Source organism: Pseudorca crassidens, chromosome 2 (assembly GCF_039906515.1).
Source record: "Pseudorca crassidens isolate mPseCra1 chromosome 2, mPseCra1.hap1, whole genome shotgun sequence".
Classification (NCBI taxonomy): domain Eukaryota; kingdom Metazoa; phylum Chordata; class Mammalia; order Artiodactyla; family Delphinidae; genus Pseudorca; species Pseudorca crassidens.
Window position 1 is genome coordinate 137,477,529 of NC_090297.1, and position 19,583 is coordinate 137,497,111.

Here is a 19,583-nt window from a genome sequence, read left to right on the forward strand (position 1 = left end):
AAACAACAACAGAATTTTGGACTTGGGGACACAAGGTCCATGTAAGTGTGGGATATACCAAAGAAGGGATTTAAGTGAAAGCTTCCTTGGCCCATTCAGCTTGGGGAATGTTGGTTTCATAACTTTAATTTGTATTTCCTTAATTAAGCGTGAAGTTGATCATCTTTGTTATTGACCACTTAGTTTCTTTTTTTGTGATTTGGTTGCTCATATATTTTGCATAATTTTCTATTGGGGAGCTTGTTTTCAAATATTCTGAAAACTAATCCTTTACTGGTCATACATGCTGCAAGTATCTTCTCTGAGGCTGTCACTTGTATTTTAACTTTGTTTATGATATCTTTTGTCATATAGGTATTTTTGATTTTTATGTAGTCAAATCTATAGATATTTTCCTTTATGATTTATGGTTTTTATACCATGTTTAAGAAAACTTTCTCCTTCTGAGGTCATAAAGATTTTTCCTATATTTTCTCCTAAAAATTTTACCTTTTATATTTAAATCCTTGATCCATCTGGAACTGATTTTTGTATAAGATTTGAAGTAGAGATCTAATAGCTTTTTGAAAAATGTGAATTATCCAATTGTCCCAAGATCATTTATTGAATAGTTCATAATTTCCCCATTAGTCTACATAGCTTTTTCTATCACATACCAAGTTCCCAAATACTCATTAATCTGTTTTTGTTTTTTCTGTTCTGTTTCATTGACCTATTTGTCCCTTTGCCTATGCTTCTTTTACCTATACCTATGTTTGAATTACTATAGCATCAAAATGAATCTTGATATAAGTTGGGGAAGTAAAAGAAGGCTTTATTTTTTAAAGTGAAATCAAAACATTATTAGAAGAGAACGGAATTAGATTGAGAAGGGGGGGAAAGACCATAAAATGCTACACTTTAAATCATTTATAACGTCTCATTGTCATTTTTAGTCTTTAGAGAATTAGCAACATGAATCTTTGCAGAGTAGAATTTGTTCTGGAACAAACTGAAATTTGTGTTACAACTAAAAATGAACAAAGAATTCATACTAGACAGGAAATTGCCCTTTTGCACCTAATTGTTTATTTTTGTAGGAAGTAAACATATTATGAGTAAATGATCTGGATGAGTTACTTAACTTTTTATCTTAAATGCTCAAGTGCAACTTGCTACAATGAAGTATATATCAAACCATGATTAGGAGAAACAGATATTTTTGTTTTGAAAGATTTCAAAATTTAATAGAACTAATGACTTCCATTAGTGGTTCTTTTAAAAATTGTCTCACAAATATCTCAAATCTGATCTCTACTTGAAAAAAAAATCACTTTTATAAGCATAATTTTTTAAGCAATAGAGGCAGTTTTGTGACAAATCAGTATATTATAATCTGATAACTGTAGTATGGAAAATTAAGGCCAAAAAATCACCCACAATTTCAGTGCCCTAACACTACTTTACTATTATTTTAGTGAACATTTTCAGTATATTTTTCACCTGAATATATATATATATGTTTTTTTGTTTTTTTTTTTTTTTGCGGTACACGGGCCTCTCACTGTTGTGGCCTCTCCCTCCCGTTGCGGAACACAGGCTCCGGACCCGCAGGCCCAGCAGCCATAGCTCACGGGCCCGGCCGCTCCGCGGTATGTGGGATCTTCCCGGACCGGGGCAGAAACCCGCGTCCCCTGCACCGGCAGGCGGACTCCCAACTACTGTGCCACCAGGGAAGCCCCCTGAATATATTTTTACTAATAACTTCTTATTACATTATACATAGGCACATATAAATGAATTATGACAAAGTGAACACATCCTGTAACAGCACCCAAGAATACATATACGTGTCCTCCTCTCCCCGCCGTTGACTGCTAATGCCTTCTTTCTCCTAAATGAGATCACTGTCCTGCCTTCTAGAGCCAAAGATTGTTTGTCTGTTTTTAAATTTTATGTAAATGTAACTAAACAGTAAGTTTTCTTTTGTCTCTGGTTTCTTTTAGTCAATATTATGTTTGTTTCATCCATGTTGCTGCATGTAGAAATGGTTGGTTCTTTTTAACTGCTTGGTTCTTTATATTATATTTATATAATATTCTATTGTGTGATGAATATAATTTAGTATATTAAATATATTTAATATATATGTTGTAATGTATAATTATTATTATAATTTATTATCTTTGTGGACATCTGGATTGTTTACAGATTAGGGCTAATAAGAATAATGGTGCTATAAGTTTTCTTTTTTTTAATTTTTATTTATTTTATTTTGGCTGCTTTGGGTCTTCGTTGCTGTGTGCGGGCTTTCTCTCGTTGCGACGAGCGGAGGCTACTCTTCGTTGTGGTGCACAGGCTTCTCATTGCGGTGGCTTCTCTTGTTGCGGAGCACGGGCTCTAGGCACTCGGACTTCGGTAGTTGTAGTTCGTGGGCTCAAAAGTTGTGGCTCAAGGACTCTAGAGCGCAGGCTCAGTAGCTGTGGTGCACAAGTTTAGTTGCTCTGCGGCATGTGAGATCTTCCCGGGCCAGGGCTTGAACCCATGTCCCCTGAATTAGCAGGCAGATTCTTAACCACTGTGCCACCAGGGAAGTCCTATAAATTTTCTTATAGTTGTCTTTTTACTGTACATATCTATTTATTTCTATTGGTTATATATCTAGGAGTGGATTTGCTAGGTCATGGGGTATGCATATGTTTAACTTAGTAGAGAATGCAAAACAATTTTACAAAGTAGTTGCACCAATTTACTCTCAGCAACACATCCTCACGCAACTCTTGGTATTGTTGGTCCTTTTAATTTTAGTCATTCTGATGGGTGACAGTGGTATCTGATTATGGTTTTAATTTGCATTTCCGTGGTGATTAATGATGTTGAGCACTTTTTCATATGTTTATTGCCTATTTGAATATCTTCATTTTGAGATCTTAAATCTTTTTCCAATTTTTCTATTAGGTTCTTCCTCTTTCTTACTGATGTATAGTTCTTCATATATTCTGGATACAAGTTGGTATATCAGTTGCAAATATCTCCTCCCAGTTTGTGGCTTGCTTTTCCCCCCCGTCTTAATGCTGTCTTTGGTGATGAACACAGGTTCCTAATTTTAATGTATTCCAATTATAAATGGTTTCCTTTATCATTAGTGCAGTTTTTGTCCCACTCAAGAACTCTTTCTTTAAGGTTATGAAAATATTCTTCTAAGTTATTTTCTTGAAACTTTATTGCTTCACCTTTCATAGTTAGACTTTTAATCCACCTAGAATTAATTTTGTATATAATGTGAGGTAGAAGTCAATATTTACTTTTTCCTAAATGACACTATCCTAGGATCATTTATTGAAAATACTGTTCTTTCCCTACTACTCTGCAGTGCTGCTTTGGCATAAATCAAGAATCTATAAATGTTTGAGTCTGTTTTTGAATTCTCTGTTCTGTTCAGTCTATTTGTCTATTCTGTGTCATTGCTACGTTTTTAAAAAATATATTTATTTATTTGACTGCGTCAGGTCTTAGCTGCGGCATGCAGGATCTTTCACTGCGGTGTGCAGACTCTCTAACTGCAGTGCGCCAGCTTAGTTGCCCCACGGTATGTGGGATCTTAGTTCCCCAACCAGGTATCAAACCTGCGTCCCCTGCATTGGAAGGCAGATTCTTAACCACTGGACTACCAGGGAAATCCCTACATTGTTTTTATTATTGTACCTTTATTTTGATATCCAAGGGTATATATCTTCCAAATTTGTCTTCAAGATTTTTTTGGTTATTATAGAATAGCCCTTTGCATTCCCTCGTATATTTTAGAATTGGCTCATCAATTTCCATGAAATAAAAAGCCATCGGGATTTCTGATAAGGGATTACACTGAATCTTTGGATTCTTTGGGAAAAAAAAAACTTTGCAATGTTGATTCTTCTAACCCATGAACATGGCATATCTCTCCATTTATTTAGGTTTTCTTTAATTTCTCTCAAGAATATTTTATAGTTTTCTGTGTAAAAGTCTTTCCTTCATAGGATTTATTCCATGTATTTGATGATATTCTTGGTATTGGGTCATTTTTAATATTGATTTTCTAATTGTTCTCATATGGAAATATAATTGATTTATGCATATTGACCTTGTATCCAGAGACCTTGTGAAATTCTTTTATTAATTGTAATAGTTTATCAGCAGTGTCTTTTTGGATATTTTTACATACACAGTCATGGCATCTCTGAATTAAATGTGTTTTATTTCTTTCTTTCCAAACCTTTGGCTTTTTATTTCTTTTTCTTGCCTTCCTCCACTGGTTATGGATTCAGGGCTTTGCTAAATAGAAGTTGTGAGAATGGCTTCCTTATCTATTACAAATCTCAGGGGAAAAGCTTTGAACATTTCACAATTAAGTTAGGTGTCTGCTATATGCTCTTGGTAGATATCTTTTATCATATTAAGAAAATTCTCAGGGGACTTCCCTGGTGGTCCAGTGGTTAAGACTCTGTGCTTCCACTGCAGGGGGCATGAACAGGGGCATGGGTTCGATCACTGGTCAAGGAACTAAGATCCCACATGCCTTGCAGTGCAGCCAAAAAAAAAAAAAAATCGCTTCTAGTCTAGTTTGTAGGAGTTTCTCTTTTTTAAAATTGTGAGGGGGTATTGAATATTGCCAAATGTTTTTCTTTTACATCTATTGTCATGAACATCTGATTTTCTCCTATATTCTGTTAATATGGTAGAGTACATATATAAATTTTCAAATGTGAAATCATTTTTGCATTCTTGGAATGACTCCAACTTGGTCATAATGTATTATCCTTTTTATATATTGCTGGATTCATTTGCTAATATTTTGTTTAGGATTTTGTTGTAGTTCATCAGAGACATTCTGTGGGCTGTTTTTTGTTTTCTTTATATGTCCTTCTCAGTTTGGATGTGAAAGTTTTCTGACCTCATAAAACAAGTTGGGAAGTGTATATACTGTTTTTGTTGTCTGGAAGTGTTTGTAAGATATGTTATCTCTTCTCCAAATGTTTCATAAAATTTACCGGTGAAACTAAAGGGGCTTAGAATTTTCTTTGTGGGAAGGTTTATAATTAAGAATTCAGCTTTTTTATTAGATGTAAAACTATCCATTTTTAAAAATTGTTTTTCTAGGAATCTGTTCATCTACATTTAAAATTTTATTGTCATAAAATTATTCTTAATATTCTCTCGCTGCCTTTTTAATGTCCATAGCATATACTGGTATCCTTTTTAGTTTTCTAGTCTTGGTAACTTTTAAATTTTGTCTTTTTTCTTTGTCAGTCTTGCTGAGATTTATTAATTTTATTTGTTGTTTAAAGAACCAACTTTGGCTCTATTGATACTTCTCTATTCTGTGTTATTTTTTATTTCTCTAAAATTTGCTCTTATATTTATTATTTTATCTCTGCTAATTTAGGGGGGATGTTAATTTGCTGTACTTACATTTTTTTGAGATGTTTACTCCAATAATTAACTCAGTTTTTCTTCATTTTCAATATATGCTTTGAGGAAACTATACTGTTTCCATAGCAGCCGCACCATTTTACATTCCTACCAACAATGCTCAGGGTTCCAATTTCTCCATATTCTTCATAATACTTGTTATTTTCTGTTTGTTTGTTTTGGTAATAGTCATCCTAATGGGTGTGAAGTGGTATCCTATTTCAGTTTTTGATTTGCATTTCCCTAATGATTAGTGATGTTAAGCCATTGTTGACCTTTTAAAGTATCTGATACAAATCATAACTTTTACTTCTTCCCAAATAGTGGAAGGACCTTAGAATACTTGATCTCCATTGTCCCTCTTACTGCCTTATGGTGCTGCTATCATTATATAATTTAATTTTAGCTATATTTTTAAATCCCATGAAGCATTATTATTGTTTCATAAAGTCACTATTTATTTTCCTGAAAATAAAAGCTAAGAAATGTGCTCTGTGCCACATTTGCTGTTTGTTCTCATATCCATTTTTCTCTGCTCCCCTGCTCTGCTCTGTATCACAAGGAATTACATTTCCCAAGGTCCCTTGCTAACTGCTCCTGTTAGGTTCACTCAAAGGGTTGGCACTGGTAAGAGATTGGAAGGTAAGAGGAATGGAGAAGCCAAGGTATTTTTCTCTTTTTCACTCTGCTTCAGGTGGTATCGCCAGCAGTCACTGTGCCTTTCCTATAGCTGCAGCTCCTATGGAGCAACCCGGTCCTCTGGGGTCCTGGCCTGGCCTCTAGGCCTCTAGGGCCTAGTAAGCCCTCCCCATCCCATTGCCTCTGCTAATACCTGCACTGCCACCTTACCCCTGTGAGGCTTATCAGTGACTCCATCACCTACATAAACAATTCCAATTGATTTGGAAGCCCCAAATCAATGTTTGCCAAATAGGAAAAAATTAAATACATTGGTATTTAGGGGAAGGAAATTTTATTTTTCAGAGTTTAAGTTAAAACAATAGAATGCTTAAAAAAGAAAATGCTAAGAATATATAAGAATAAGCCAGTTTCGGGCTCCCCTGGTGGCGCAGTGGTTGAGAGTCCGCTTGCCAATGCAGGGAACACGGGTTCGTGCCCCGGTTCGGGAAGATCCCACATGCCGCGGAGCGGCTGGGCTTGTGAGCCATGGCCGTTGAGCCTGTGCTCCACAACGGGGGAGGCCACAACAGTGAGAGGCCCACATACCGAAAAAAAAAAATGAGCCGGTTTCCTCTGAAATACTGCAGATCATTATTTCCTTTATGAAAAAAAATCAGTCAATACCTATTTAGAAGATAAAAATATTCAATCATGTTTTTAAAAACAAATTTAAATTTATTGTTTTAAATGTTAAATTAAATAATAAAAATATATGGGGCACCTGCTTTGTGCTAAGTAAGTATTATGAAGCATACAAAGACAAGACAAAAATAATTTAAAAGATAAAATACAGGAAGGAAAAAATGTACATGTCTGATGATGTGTGAGTCCATGTATAAGATCTCTCTTCACTTAACTTAAATTTAACTAACTTTATATAATACCTATTATGTTTTATCATGGAATCAGAACAAAAATTTAATATTAGGATACTAGTGATATAGTGCTAATTTCTTCTTCTACCATTTTGCCTTTTATTCTCCCATTCCTGCTCTACTGGATTTATTTCTATCCCCTGAACAAGCTAAGCATGCAGCAGAGGCAATGGGAGATAATACATAAAATACAAATATAATACATAAAAATAATGAAATATATTATTGATGATGGGTGCCAGATTCTTCCATTTTTTGGGGGAAAGGAGTTACAGGTATGGAAAAAGAGTAAACTAGAACACTGTAATGGATTGGAATTAGAAGTATTCGTGTGAACTTGTGGATTTCAGTGTATATAGATGGGTATGGAAATAAATATAGATACAGGAGACATACATTCCCTAATTCTGGCTGAGAGCAGCACCCCTTTCCCCAACACCCAATAGCAACAAGCACACCAATGGTGCAGAAGTTGACTTCTACATGCCATTCTCCACTGAAAGGAATCAGGACTCCTTATAAAAATGGCTGATTCCAGAGTTGGTGCAGCAAGAGTGAAAGATGAGCCTGGAATATTTTATTCTGCCAGACAGAAAGGAAATACTCAAAGAATGATGGGGACATGTTAAAAGGACACAGAAGTCAATTTAAAGAGAGTTCTCATTGGCCAAAACGGGGACTGTTTGAACAACAAAATAATGTTTGTAATAAGTTATGAATCCATGAGTCCTTATTAACATAAATTAATAAATGAATACGTTGAAGGTTTGGTGAGACTTTACCTAGTTTCAAAGTACTGCTTTACAAACTACTTGTTAGTGACAAAGGGAAAAAGAGTAACTGTAAAGTGGAGAATTTTGGCAGACATCGCTTTAATCAAGTGACCAGAGTTAAACAGAACAAATCAAAATTCTGTACACTTGGATTAGATGGAATGAGAAGAACAGAGTAGTACATCTGTGATGTTCCTGACAAAGGTGCATTACTTGAACTCATTAGGAATCTCAGACAAATCCAAGTTGAAGGACAGCCTATAAAATAACTTAAAAAATCAAGGTCATGAAAATCAAGGAAAGACTGAGGAACTGTTTTGTATTGAAAGAGTCTAAGAAAACATCACCTGTAAATGTAGTAGGTGATTCCAGATTAACTCTGTCTCCTATAAAGGAGATCATAAGTGTTAATTTCCTGATTGTAATGCTTGTATTGTGGATATGAATTCATAAAGTATTCCTAGTATTAGGACAACAAGTCAGCAACTTAACTCTCAAATGATTTGGGGAAAAGTTCTTTGTAGTGTATTTGCAACTTTTAAGTTTGAGATGACATCAAAATAATATGATGTATGCAAACAAAAAGAATGCAACTCTCACAATTCTTTCAGCTAGGGATTCAGGCAGGACTCAGCTGGGCATTTTTTGTGCTCCATGTAACAAAGGTTACGGTCACTCACTCAGCTGCATTCAGCTGTAGCTTGGGCTAGAAGTTCCAAGAAAGCTTCACTCACTGTCTGGCTCCTCTGTGCTTCTCCACATGGCTCCCTCTGCCTCTACATGGTGTCTCATCGTTCAGGAGTGTAGCCCAAGCTTCATTCAGCATGATGGCAGGGTTCCCAGAGTAACAGAAGAAACAGTGAGGCCTCTTAAAGTCCTCTTCACCTGGCTGGTGGTTGCATAGGTGTGTTTGCTTTGTAAAACAACAATCATGCTGTATACTTAAAATTTTGTGCACCTTCTAGTACATAGGATATACTTCAACAAAAACAGTAGAAATAAATTATGGTTACTGTTTTTCTAATTGCACATCCTCCTTTTTTACCTTTCCAATTAAGGTAAATAGGATATACTTCAACAAAAACAGTAGAAATAAATTATGGTTACTGTTTTTCTAATTGCACATCCTCCTTTTTTGCCTTTCCAATTAACACCATGTGGTAGGCAAATTCTTCCTGGGATGAAGCTGAGAGTAATATAAGCATATGCATTTGATGACCTTACTTTCCAAACATCTACTAAAATAGTCTAGCAAATATAAAATGGATATATTTTGCCTAACCCTGGAAAGGAAAGACCTATCTCGCTTACATATCTCAAGACTCAAGGAATTTTCACAGAGCTAACATAAAGCAGGAAAGGAGCACAAACCTGTTGGCAGTTTCTTTTAACCATTTTCTCTAAGACAAGGTAGAGAATGGCTTTGATTCATCCTTTTTGCTTGCTAGGAGAACTGGCTGGTTCACAAATACTTATTAGCCTCCCACCCTGGAGGAAGCCTCTTTACAGGTTTGCCCCCAGGGAAAGACTTGCCTGGCCCTGTTCTCTAAACCACTCAACAAAGAGGAAGCCTGCTTGGAGACCTGCCCCCGGGAGATTGCGATCAGTGTAGCCAAGACTCAGCTCCTGCTCAAAGGAAGCAATCTGAGAATAAGCGAAATATATTTTAAACAAACCCAGTTAAGATAGATTGTAACTGAATGAGCATCAAATTATGGAAAATTAAATGTGTGAATTAGGTCTTGGTCAGTTATCCCATAAAGGAGAACAAAAAGGCTGACGGAGATTATTAGATAAAATGTAAGAACATGGAACGTAGATGTTAGTAATCTGATGTTGTTTTTACTGAATTGCAGAAAGCAATAAAGGCAGAGAAATAAAAGAGAAAACAACAAAAAGACATTTATAAGTAGATATGTAATCAGGATCACTGAAAAAGATGTACACCTAGATATGTTCTGATAAAATTTCAAAGATAAAGAAATGTTACATACAACAAGAAAGAAAAAAACTTTTCTACAAAGTAAAGATACTCAGACTGGATTATTCCAGATGTTCACAAAGATGGTTGAAATATTGGAAGCAAATTAAATACTTCTTGATAGAATTAACAGGTTACTCTTTTGAAGGAATGAACACCTTCACAATATTTAGCCTTCCTATCCAGGAACATGATCAATCCCTCCACGTGTCAGATTGTCTTTTGTGTCTTTAAGTAAAATTTTTAGTTTTTTCCATTTGGGTCTTGATCACGTTTTTTGTTTGTCTGTTTGTTTTAAATTAATTAATTAAATTTTGGCTGCGTTGGGTCTTCGTTGCTGCACACGGGCTTTCTCTAGTTGTGGCGGTGGTGGGGGGACTACTCTTCATTGTGGTGCGCGGGCTTCTCATTGCAGTGGCTTCTCTTGTTGTGGAGCATGGGCTCTAGGTGTGCAGGCTTCAGTAGTTGTGGCACGTAGGTTCAGTAGTTGTGGCTCGCGGGCTCTAGAGTGCAGGCTCAGTAGTTGTGGCGCATGGGCTTAGTTGCTCTGCGACATGTGGGATCTTCCCGGACCAGGGCTCGAACCCATGTCCGCTGCGTTGGCAGGTGGATTCTTAACCACTGCGTCACCAGGAAAGTCCCTTGCTCATGTTTAATAGATTTAATCTTTGGCATTATATGGATTTTTGTGTATTTATTTGTTTTTCTACTGTATCTTTTTTCATTATATTTTGTAAATGACTGTTACTGATACATAAGGCTACAAATAAAGACCATTTGTCTGTTCCATTTCAAAATGTATACTTTATTTTTTCTTATCTTACTGCAGTGCTTAGCACCTCCAGTACAATGTTGATACTATCAATCTTTGCTTTTCCCTGACTTGAATGGGATTGCATTTAATGTTTGACCATTAAGTAAGATGTTTGCCATAGAGTCTGGTAGGTCAGTTTTCTCAAGCTATATTCCTAGTGTACTAAATGCGTTTATAGATTTTTATTTAATTCTTTTTTTGTCATCTTTTAGTATGATCACTTTTATTTAACTTTAATCTGTTAATATAGTGAATTTCATGCTTAGACTCTGTAAAGTTGGTGCATATTTATATTCCTGTGATAAACCTAATTAAGCAAAGTATTCACTATTAACATACTGCAGGAGCTAATTTTCTAGTATTTATTTAGCATTTTTGCATCTTTGTTCATTAGTGAGACTAGCTATAAATTTTTTGGGTGTGCTATAATTGTATTTTAGAGGGAAAACCATGGTTATGTCTGATTCATAGAATGGGTTGGAAAGATTTTTTTAAACACATGTTCCTAGTTTCTACAACAAAAAATGTATTGAAACTACATGAAGAAATTGTATAAAACTGGTTAATTTTTTTAGAATGGTTCTTTGACAGATTCCAATGTCTTCTAAAGTTTTAATGTATTTGTTGTTTTTACCTCTTCTTGACTCAGAAGTAACATTTATATTATGTTCTCCTAGAAAATCATTCATTTCAAATAGCTTGTCAAATTAATTTTGCATAATAGTTCACAATATTATCTAAGAATCTTTAATCTCACCATATGCATTTTTGTCCCTTTCTTGCTTTTAATGGTGTTTAATGATTTCTACTCATTTTTTTCTTGCTTAGTCTTACCAAAGGTTTTTATGTTTTATTGATATTTTCAATAAAGCAGCTTTTAGTTTTCTCAATTAACATTACATTTTATATTTGGTTTTGGTTTATCAGCTCATTTCTTTGTTCTTTTAATTATTTCTTTCTTTATTGGGATTTTTTTGTTATATTTTCCTCTAACTTCTTGACTGGAATATTTAGTTCCTGTATTTTATATTTAATTTAAAAATTTTCATCAGGGCTTCCCTGGTGACGCAGTGGTTGAGAGTCCGCCTGCCGACGCAGGGGACACAGGTTCGTGCCCCGGTCTGCGAAGATCCCACATGCCGCGGAGCGGCTAGGCCCTGTGAGCCGTGGCCGCTGGGCCTGCGCATCCGGAGCCTGTGTTCCGCAACGGGAGAGGCCACAACAGTGAGAGGCCCGCGTACCGCCAAAAAAAAAAAAAAAAATTTTCATCAAAGTAGTATATACAAATAGATAAATTATCAAGTAGTACTAAAGGCTTAAATCAAGAAATACTAGTCTCCTCTTTCTACCACCAAATATAACTCCCTAGGGGCAGCCATTTTCAATTCTTTTTTTTTCATTTTCAATTCTTTTAGCTGTGTCTTCTGCTACTTAACTCCATCTTTTTATTTATTTATTTATTTTTTGTGGTACGTGGGCCTCTCACTGCCGCGGCCTCTCCCATTGTGGGGCACAGGCTCCGGACGCGCAGGCTCAGTGGCCATGGCTCACGGGCTCAGCCGCTCCGCGGCATGCGGGATCTTCCCGGACCGGGGCACGAGCCCGTGTCCCCTGCATCGGCAGGCAGACTCCCAACCACTGCGCCACCAGGGAAGCCCCATCTTTTTAAAATTATACCTATGAACTTATCAGTTTTAGACGGAACATATAGATTACCTATTATGGTAGTAGAGGATTTACCTCTGTACCTCTTTTCTCCCATTCTCAAAGAAATTTGCTAAAGCAATAGCCAATGTATATATTCTTCTGATTATATAAATATTGTTCACTATTGAACCAAATAATGTACCTTGATCATGCATGCTTTCTGTACACCTTTCTGGCTTTCCTGCAATTAATAATTGACTCCTTTTTTATTTGCTTACGTTTTTTCTGTACCTAGCTTTAGTTTTTTTCAAAATGCTCCTACCATTTATTTTTCCAATACACCTTGCAATAATTTTTCCAAATGCTTAATCACATCAGATAATCTATGAGTTCCGTTTTGCTGGATACCTTTTCCCCAAAGTCCTCCTGACTCTAATATGAACTGATTGCCCTCTAGGCCTGGTGTATAATTATTAAGATGGAACATTTCTTTATCATCCTCCTGTAGCATACCTCCTGTTTTCTAGCTCCCATGTATTGTTGTAGATTCTTAACAGTCTAGAGAATGTACTCTAGCTAGTTTAAGTCCAAAGAAGTTTATTTATACAATCATTGAAAGAGCTAAAAAAGAATCTCTTGTCTGAACTTTCAGGACCTCTCCCAAAGTAATACATAGAACTAGGTAGTGGCTGACTCTGTCATGATCAGGAAGCTGCTGAATCAGGAAGATGCTTCCACAATGGCTGGCACCAGAACCAGGCCACCTTTGCCACATCAAAAGTTGCTGAATCTAAAAGCCTCCTGTTAAAACAGGAGGATCCCTGGGAATCAGTGTGCCATAGCTGCCAGCTCTAGCACATCTCTCTTCTCCACCATCTGTATCAGTCTCTACCCTCACATAATTCAGTTCCAAATAAAATTCTTTCAGAGTGTATCTGCTTGGCTCAATCCAAATAACCTGAATCTGGAAACTTAGCTGCAACTTAAATCTAAATTCTGGTATAAATAACTTTCAGCTTTCCAACCTCTGCGTTTCATGAAGGCATTCTGGGACAAGGGTGAAATAGGTGTTGTGCAAACTGTTCCACAATGTGTGCGCAAGTCCTCTTGGCTACCCAACGTTTATACACACCCTTCTTCCCACACTTAAACTTCCAACAACCACATATTCCCACTTAACACAATGCAAATATACTTTGTACTAATAAAAACATCCTTACCATCTTTCCAAAAGAGGAAACCCAAAATCTTTTCAGTCACAGCATTCATCTCTGGGTGATGCTCTTTCCTACTCTAGTTCAGTCACAACCCTCTTTTGAGAACCTGTGACGTGTGGACTAAATAAATTCACCACTACCGACACACTCTATATAAAATAGCAGAAGAAAAAAGAGGGAAAAGCAAGCAGGAAAGAATGAATTACCCAAACTGTTAAGCTGCCATACTAGCCTGAATCATCTACCAGGATTTTTATAGGAAAGAAAAATATGCTTTATTCATATTACTCTTGCCTTAAGTCTCTGTATTTTCGGCTTAACCTGTCATCTAACTTGTACAGTCACTCAAGAATAGCAATCACTAAATCAGCCTTGATAAGAGGAAGTACATTTTGATGAGCCCATACATAATCTCCATTATTGCCATCATTGGTAACTTGTACTTGAGCCTATTAAATATTCATTAGAGTGGCTGGAGAAAGGGACTGATTATATCCAAAGAGCAGATCAATTTGTCCACTGATTATTGCTCTGATTATTTAGAGCTTTCTCTAATGTGGGGTGGGGTGGAGAGTTGGATGATCATTTACATGGAACACAAATATCCTCACATTCTGAATCTAGGCTGAGAGCTTCATATGTACAGCTTAACCAAATCTCCTTGTTATCAGTTCTCCCAATGGGCCTTCTGTCCAGCCCCTGACCATTCATCTAAACGGCAGTGCCATAAATCACTATTGATTTTAACCTTTGGCCACCTATCCTTCCAGGCAAAGCAGATAACCCATATTGCTGCCTAAAGCTCTTCCCACCCAGAGTGGAATTGTTTTTCCCTGGCCACTTCTGGGTGGAGTTCTAATTCTTTTTTTTTCTTTTGGTGCATTTATAAATTTATTAGTATTATTTTTTCTGCTTAACAGTGTTTTCTTTTAAAATTTTCTTTTCTATATTTTTCAGTTTTATTGAGATATAATTGACATACAGCCCTGTATGAGTTTAAAGTGTACAGCATGATAACTTGACTTACATATATGGTGAAATGATTACCACAATAAGTTTAGTTAACATCCATAATCTTTAGATACAAAAAAAAGAGAGAGAAATTTTTCTTCCTTGTGACAAGAACTTTCAGGATCCACTCTCTTAGCAACATTCAAACATATCACACAGCAATGCTAACTATAGACATCATGTTGTACATTTACATCCCTAGTACTTTTTCTTTTTTTTTTTTTGGCTGCATCGGATCTTTGTTGCTGCGCACGGGCTTTCTCTAGTTGTGGCGAGCGGGGACTACTCTTTGTTACGGTGCACAGGCTTCTCCTTGCGGTGGCCTCTCTAGTTGTGGAGCACGGGCTCTAGGCACGCAGGCTTCAGTAGTTGTGGCTCGTGGGCTCAGTAGTTGTGGCGCACAGACTTAGTTGCTCCACGGCATGTAGGATCTTCCCGGACCAGGGCTTGAACCCGTGTCCCCTGCGTTGGCAGGTGGATTCTTAACCACTGCATCACCAGGGAAGTCCCTACATCCCTAGTACATTTATCTTACAACTGAAGTTTTGTACCTTTTGACCACCTTTATCCAATACCTCCCATTCCCACCCCCACTTGGAGTTCTAATTCTGTGGCAGTCTGCTTCTTGCCAGTACCAGCACATACTCCAAAAACTATTTAGATCAGGCTTGAATTTTTCTTCCTCAGTTAACTGACAATACTAGACTTCCATGAGGCCATATGTGTGGGTTCAGGGAGAGGAGCCAGTGTATAGCATAAGTGCAATGGAAGAGTGAGCCACCTGTTCACACAACTTACCTGTCCTTTAAGGACCTGCTTCAGACCAAACTCAACTGCTGCCTCCACTTAATGATGGAGTGCTCTGGTCATGCCCAGCTTTTCACTGTGATGGATTAGATAAGAAAACACCCAGTTTGTGATGAGTAACCAGGCTAATTAATCATTTAATGTCCTGTGGTCAGGTGTTTAATCTTTATCAGGACCCAATAACAAATTAAGGGATATATATGAAAAGGAGAGTAGTTATTTGCTGAAGAGAGAATGACCTTGTGATAAAATCCAAAGGAGCTTTGATATGATTCTCTTATTTAGGCCTGCCACAGGTTTCTACACAGCACTCCAAATTAGTCACAGATATGTCAATTGCCACTTTATTTTCTGTATATTAAGGACCAGGTGCTTGCATTGAAGCCCAGAGCAGCTGACATCCTTCTCTTACTCTAGATTTATTCAATGTCAGTGGTTTTATAGGTTACTCAGGAAAGGTCAGAGATGTACACCCAACTATGGCACATATTACCCACAAAATGCAAACCATGCCACCGAGTGCTGTGCCTTTTTCTCAAAGTAGAATTGCAAGGTGCGTGATTGTATATTTCTTTTTGGAAAGAATATCCTCATGTGACTCAAACAACTGGAATCTCAGGGACTTGCCTGGTAGTCCAGTGGTAAAGAATCCGCCTTCCAATGCAGAGGATGTGGGTTTGATCCCTGGTCAGGGAACTAAGATCCCACATGCCGCAGAGCAACTAAGCCCGTGTACCACAACTACTGAGCTCGTGTGCCTCAACGAAAGATCCTGCATGCCTTAACGAAGATCCCTAGTACTGCCTCTAAGATCCAACGCAGCCAAAAAAATAATAATAATAAATAAATATTTTAAAACAAACAAACAAAACAACTGGAGTCTCAGAAACTTTATTGAGGTGGCAGGACCATGCACTTTTATGGGACTTATCTTCCATCCTTTGGCACACGTGACAACTGCTTACCAAGATAGTGATGGTGTACTGCTGTCCACATTAGTGAAAGCAAGGTGCTTCTAGTGTTCTCAGCTTATTAAGACAGAAAAAAATGCATTTATCAAATCAATAGCTGCATACAAGATGTGGTATTTTGTTGATCTGGCTCAGTAAAGAGATAAAAGTTGCAACTATATACTCTTCCTGATTAAGCTTATGATGCCAGAACCTATTTGTCTTCTGCACAGGCAAATGTCAAATTCAATGGAGATAAGCTGAGGACTAGTATTCTTGTACTGGTTGTTTATTTCAAGTCTTTTAAACCCTTTCAAGCACTAATTTCAACGATTCTCCCTGAAATTCAGTAGTGCTTTAGGTTTGCTGTTTTGATTGGGAAGGATGTTCTACTTGGCCTTTTCTTTTTTCTTTTTTTTTTGGCTGCTTGGGAGATCTTAGTTCCCCAACCAGGGATTGAATCCGGGCCACGGCTGTCGAAGCACCTAGTCCTAACCACTGGACCGCCAGGGAATCCCCTACTTGATCTTTTCTAGTGTAATAGCCTACTTGGATTGGGAACCAATACTAGAATTCTACCAACTGCTGAGTATACTATTCCAATTATATACTCTGGAATAGTGGAAGTAAACATAGGGTGGGTTTGTAAATGTCAGGACCCACTGTAAGATGGACCTGAGCCCAACCGTGTTTATGACATGACCTGTATAAGTCAAACTCAACTGAGTGACCATAGTTAAGTTCTGGGTTCCCAGGGATTCATGGCAGCTCAGAGCTACACGTCCAATAATCCATGGAGAATATTTCTCTTTCCCCAGTGTACAGTTACCTCAGTAAATGGCACAGGGTCTTTTGGAAAAATCCAGGAGCTTTTGTGAGGTTTTAATATAAACTAAATTTTCTGGAAAGCAAGAATCATGTCAGTGAAGCTATTACTCTATTGTTTTGCTCAGAACTTCACCAATACTTGTTTCATTATTTTGGAAAAATTATATCACCAACTACAATACTGCCTGTGAACTTTTATCTTCAAAACAATACATCTGTATCAGTCTACATTTAGAGCTGTTGTACTCAAGGCAATTCCACATATAGATGTAGACATAGGACTACTTTGCTGCTGTGTCTTCTAGTAGAGTTGTGCTTAAGCATTCATACATTGAAATAATAATATTTTCCTTTTATTTGTTCATGTTACAGTTAGAATATTATATTGATTTAAGAAAATAATATGTATAAGTAGGTTAAATTAAATATGAATTTCATTTGAGAACAAAGGGGATATTACAAAAAAATTCTCATAAAGAGGGGGCATGAGGTCAAACAGAGCTGAGAATCACTGCTTCATATATACTAAGGAATTTCTGTTATCTCAGCTTAACTCAGCATAGAATACCACTAAATCAAAGCCAACAATTAGAACTATTCTCAGCTGCTTGAGTTAGCTCACTGAATCCAGAAGCTCTCCTGGATACATGCCAAGTGATAAATTCAGCCCAATCTAAAATTATGTTCCTGCCTTCTGATCTAACATCCTTAGAATTCATTACCACACATATTCACTGTCCAGGGTTTGGACAATATAAATGAACATTTAGAAGCAGCCAGTCTGCCTGACAGTTTTTGACTCCTTGTACCCTCCACTCCTACCCCACACCTGCTTAAGATCTGTTGCAGCAGATACGACATCTGCTAAGGCCTTGCCTTCAATAAACACTTTCAAAGTCATCACAGGTGGTAACAAGTGTTTTATCGCTGGTGCTTGGACTAGCAATGACCCATTTTTTTCTCATTATGGTTTTTTGATACTGTTTCATAGAAAATATGTCTTTTTGTATTTTATGGAAGAGGCCCAAAATGGAAATTTTCTTCTGAATAATACTAGATAATTTCAGAATTATGTTTTGCCCCCAACCCCCATTGGATTGTCAGTTAAAAAATATTTTTGGGGAACCTACTATGTGCTGGACATTAGGTAGGTAGGCATCAGGGCTATTAGACTGGCATTGTCCCTGCTCCCATGACATGTGGTTTATTGTTTTTTTCTTTTTCTTTTTTTGGCTGCACCTGCACAGCATGCAGGATCTTAATTCCCTGACCAGGGACCGACCCCGTGCCCACTGCAGTGGAAGAGCAGAGTCTTAACCACTGGACCACCAGGGAAGTCTCTCCCATGACATGTTAAAGATACTTCACTTTACTTCCTAAGTTCTGAAGAACTTTTTCATGGTCCACATTTAGTTTTCATCTCTTTCCTCATTTCTTCATGAGGTGAAATCTTTCCAGAATTTATATTTGTTTTTGTCAAGAACAGTGACAGTTGAATGGATACTTTTACCTAATTCTGGATTATGCCTAAGTGATTGCTAGTTTAATCCAAAGAGGATATATCTACTGTATGCAAAACATTATACTAAGAGGTGTGTCTAATAATAACAGCTAGCACTTACTGAATGCTTAATAAGTGCCAATTACTTTTAGGTACTTTGCATATATAACTTGTTCAGTCCTCAACCACTCTATGAAGTTTTGCTATTATTACTCCATTTTACAGATGAAGAAACTGAGGCATTAAGTGGAGTAGAAGCTTACTCAAAGTCACACACCAGTAATTAAATTTAGGAGGTTCACATGCAGGACCAATTCTCTTCACTACTTCCTTGTGATAAATAGGACACTACGTTGAAAAATATGACTTGCTTCAAATAACTTGCCAACAAGTGGAAGCTTTGAAAATTACTATAACTTATTATTAGTTAAAAAAGGGAGTCAATCAAGATTCTTGAAGTTTTTTAGAACAACTAGCTCAGGTAACTTTTCTATTGATTTTCTTTCGCTTTCACTTTTTTTTTCCCTCTAGTGATTCACTTGACCATTCATGAAATTGTACTTATCTATGTTGACTCTTTGATGTTATGGTTTATCTTCTCTGCTAAAAGGAAGAATTCCTTGAAGGTAGGAACCATGTGTTATTTATCTTTTTATCCTCAGCACCAAATATATAATAGAAGATGGCTAAATATCAGGACTAAATAAATTACTGTATTCAAAATAAGTAGCAGTAATTATTCATACTTAGTATTTACAAATACATTTCACTTAAGGGCACAACAGTGTTTTAACACCTTTGAATAACTTTCAAAAATATTCTCATAGGAGAGTTGAACACTATTATCCTGTATCACAGTCAAGGGCTTAATTGTCAACAGGTCAAATGCCTTACGACAAGTTAAGAGGAAAAAACAGCATCTAAGTGTTTCTCTTCTTATTACAAAAAAGATTTCCCCCAACTTAAATGAATGCACACACACACAAAAAAAAGCTTAACAAAGATACTTTATCAAAACCAAGCAATATTTAACCACAAAACATTAACTTACATTAACTTTATATGAGTAAG

General features: G+C 36.8%; 1 long non-coding RNA gene across 2 annotated transcripts in view; it reads left to right on the top strand.

Moving 5' to 3' along the window:
• The window catches only part of LOC137219786 (uncharacterized), a 56,075-nt gene extending 36,900 nt beyond the window's left edge, over nucleotides 1–19,175 (top strand). For both annotated transcript variants that reach the window (XR_010941247.1, XR_010941245.1), the window contains one exon: nucleotides 19,044–19,175. This is a non-coding gene — a long non-coding RNA (uncharacterized lncRNA). The remainder of the gene's footprint in view (nucleotides 1–19,043) is intronic.
• The last annotated feature ends 408 nt before the right edge of the window (nucleotides 19,176–19,583 follow it).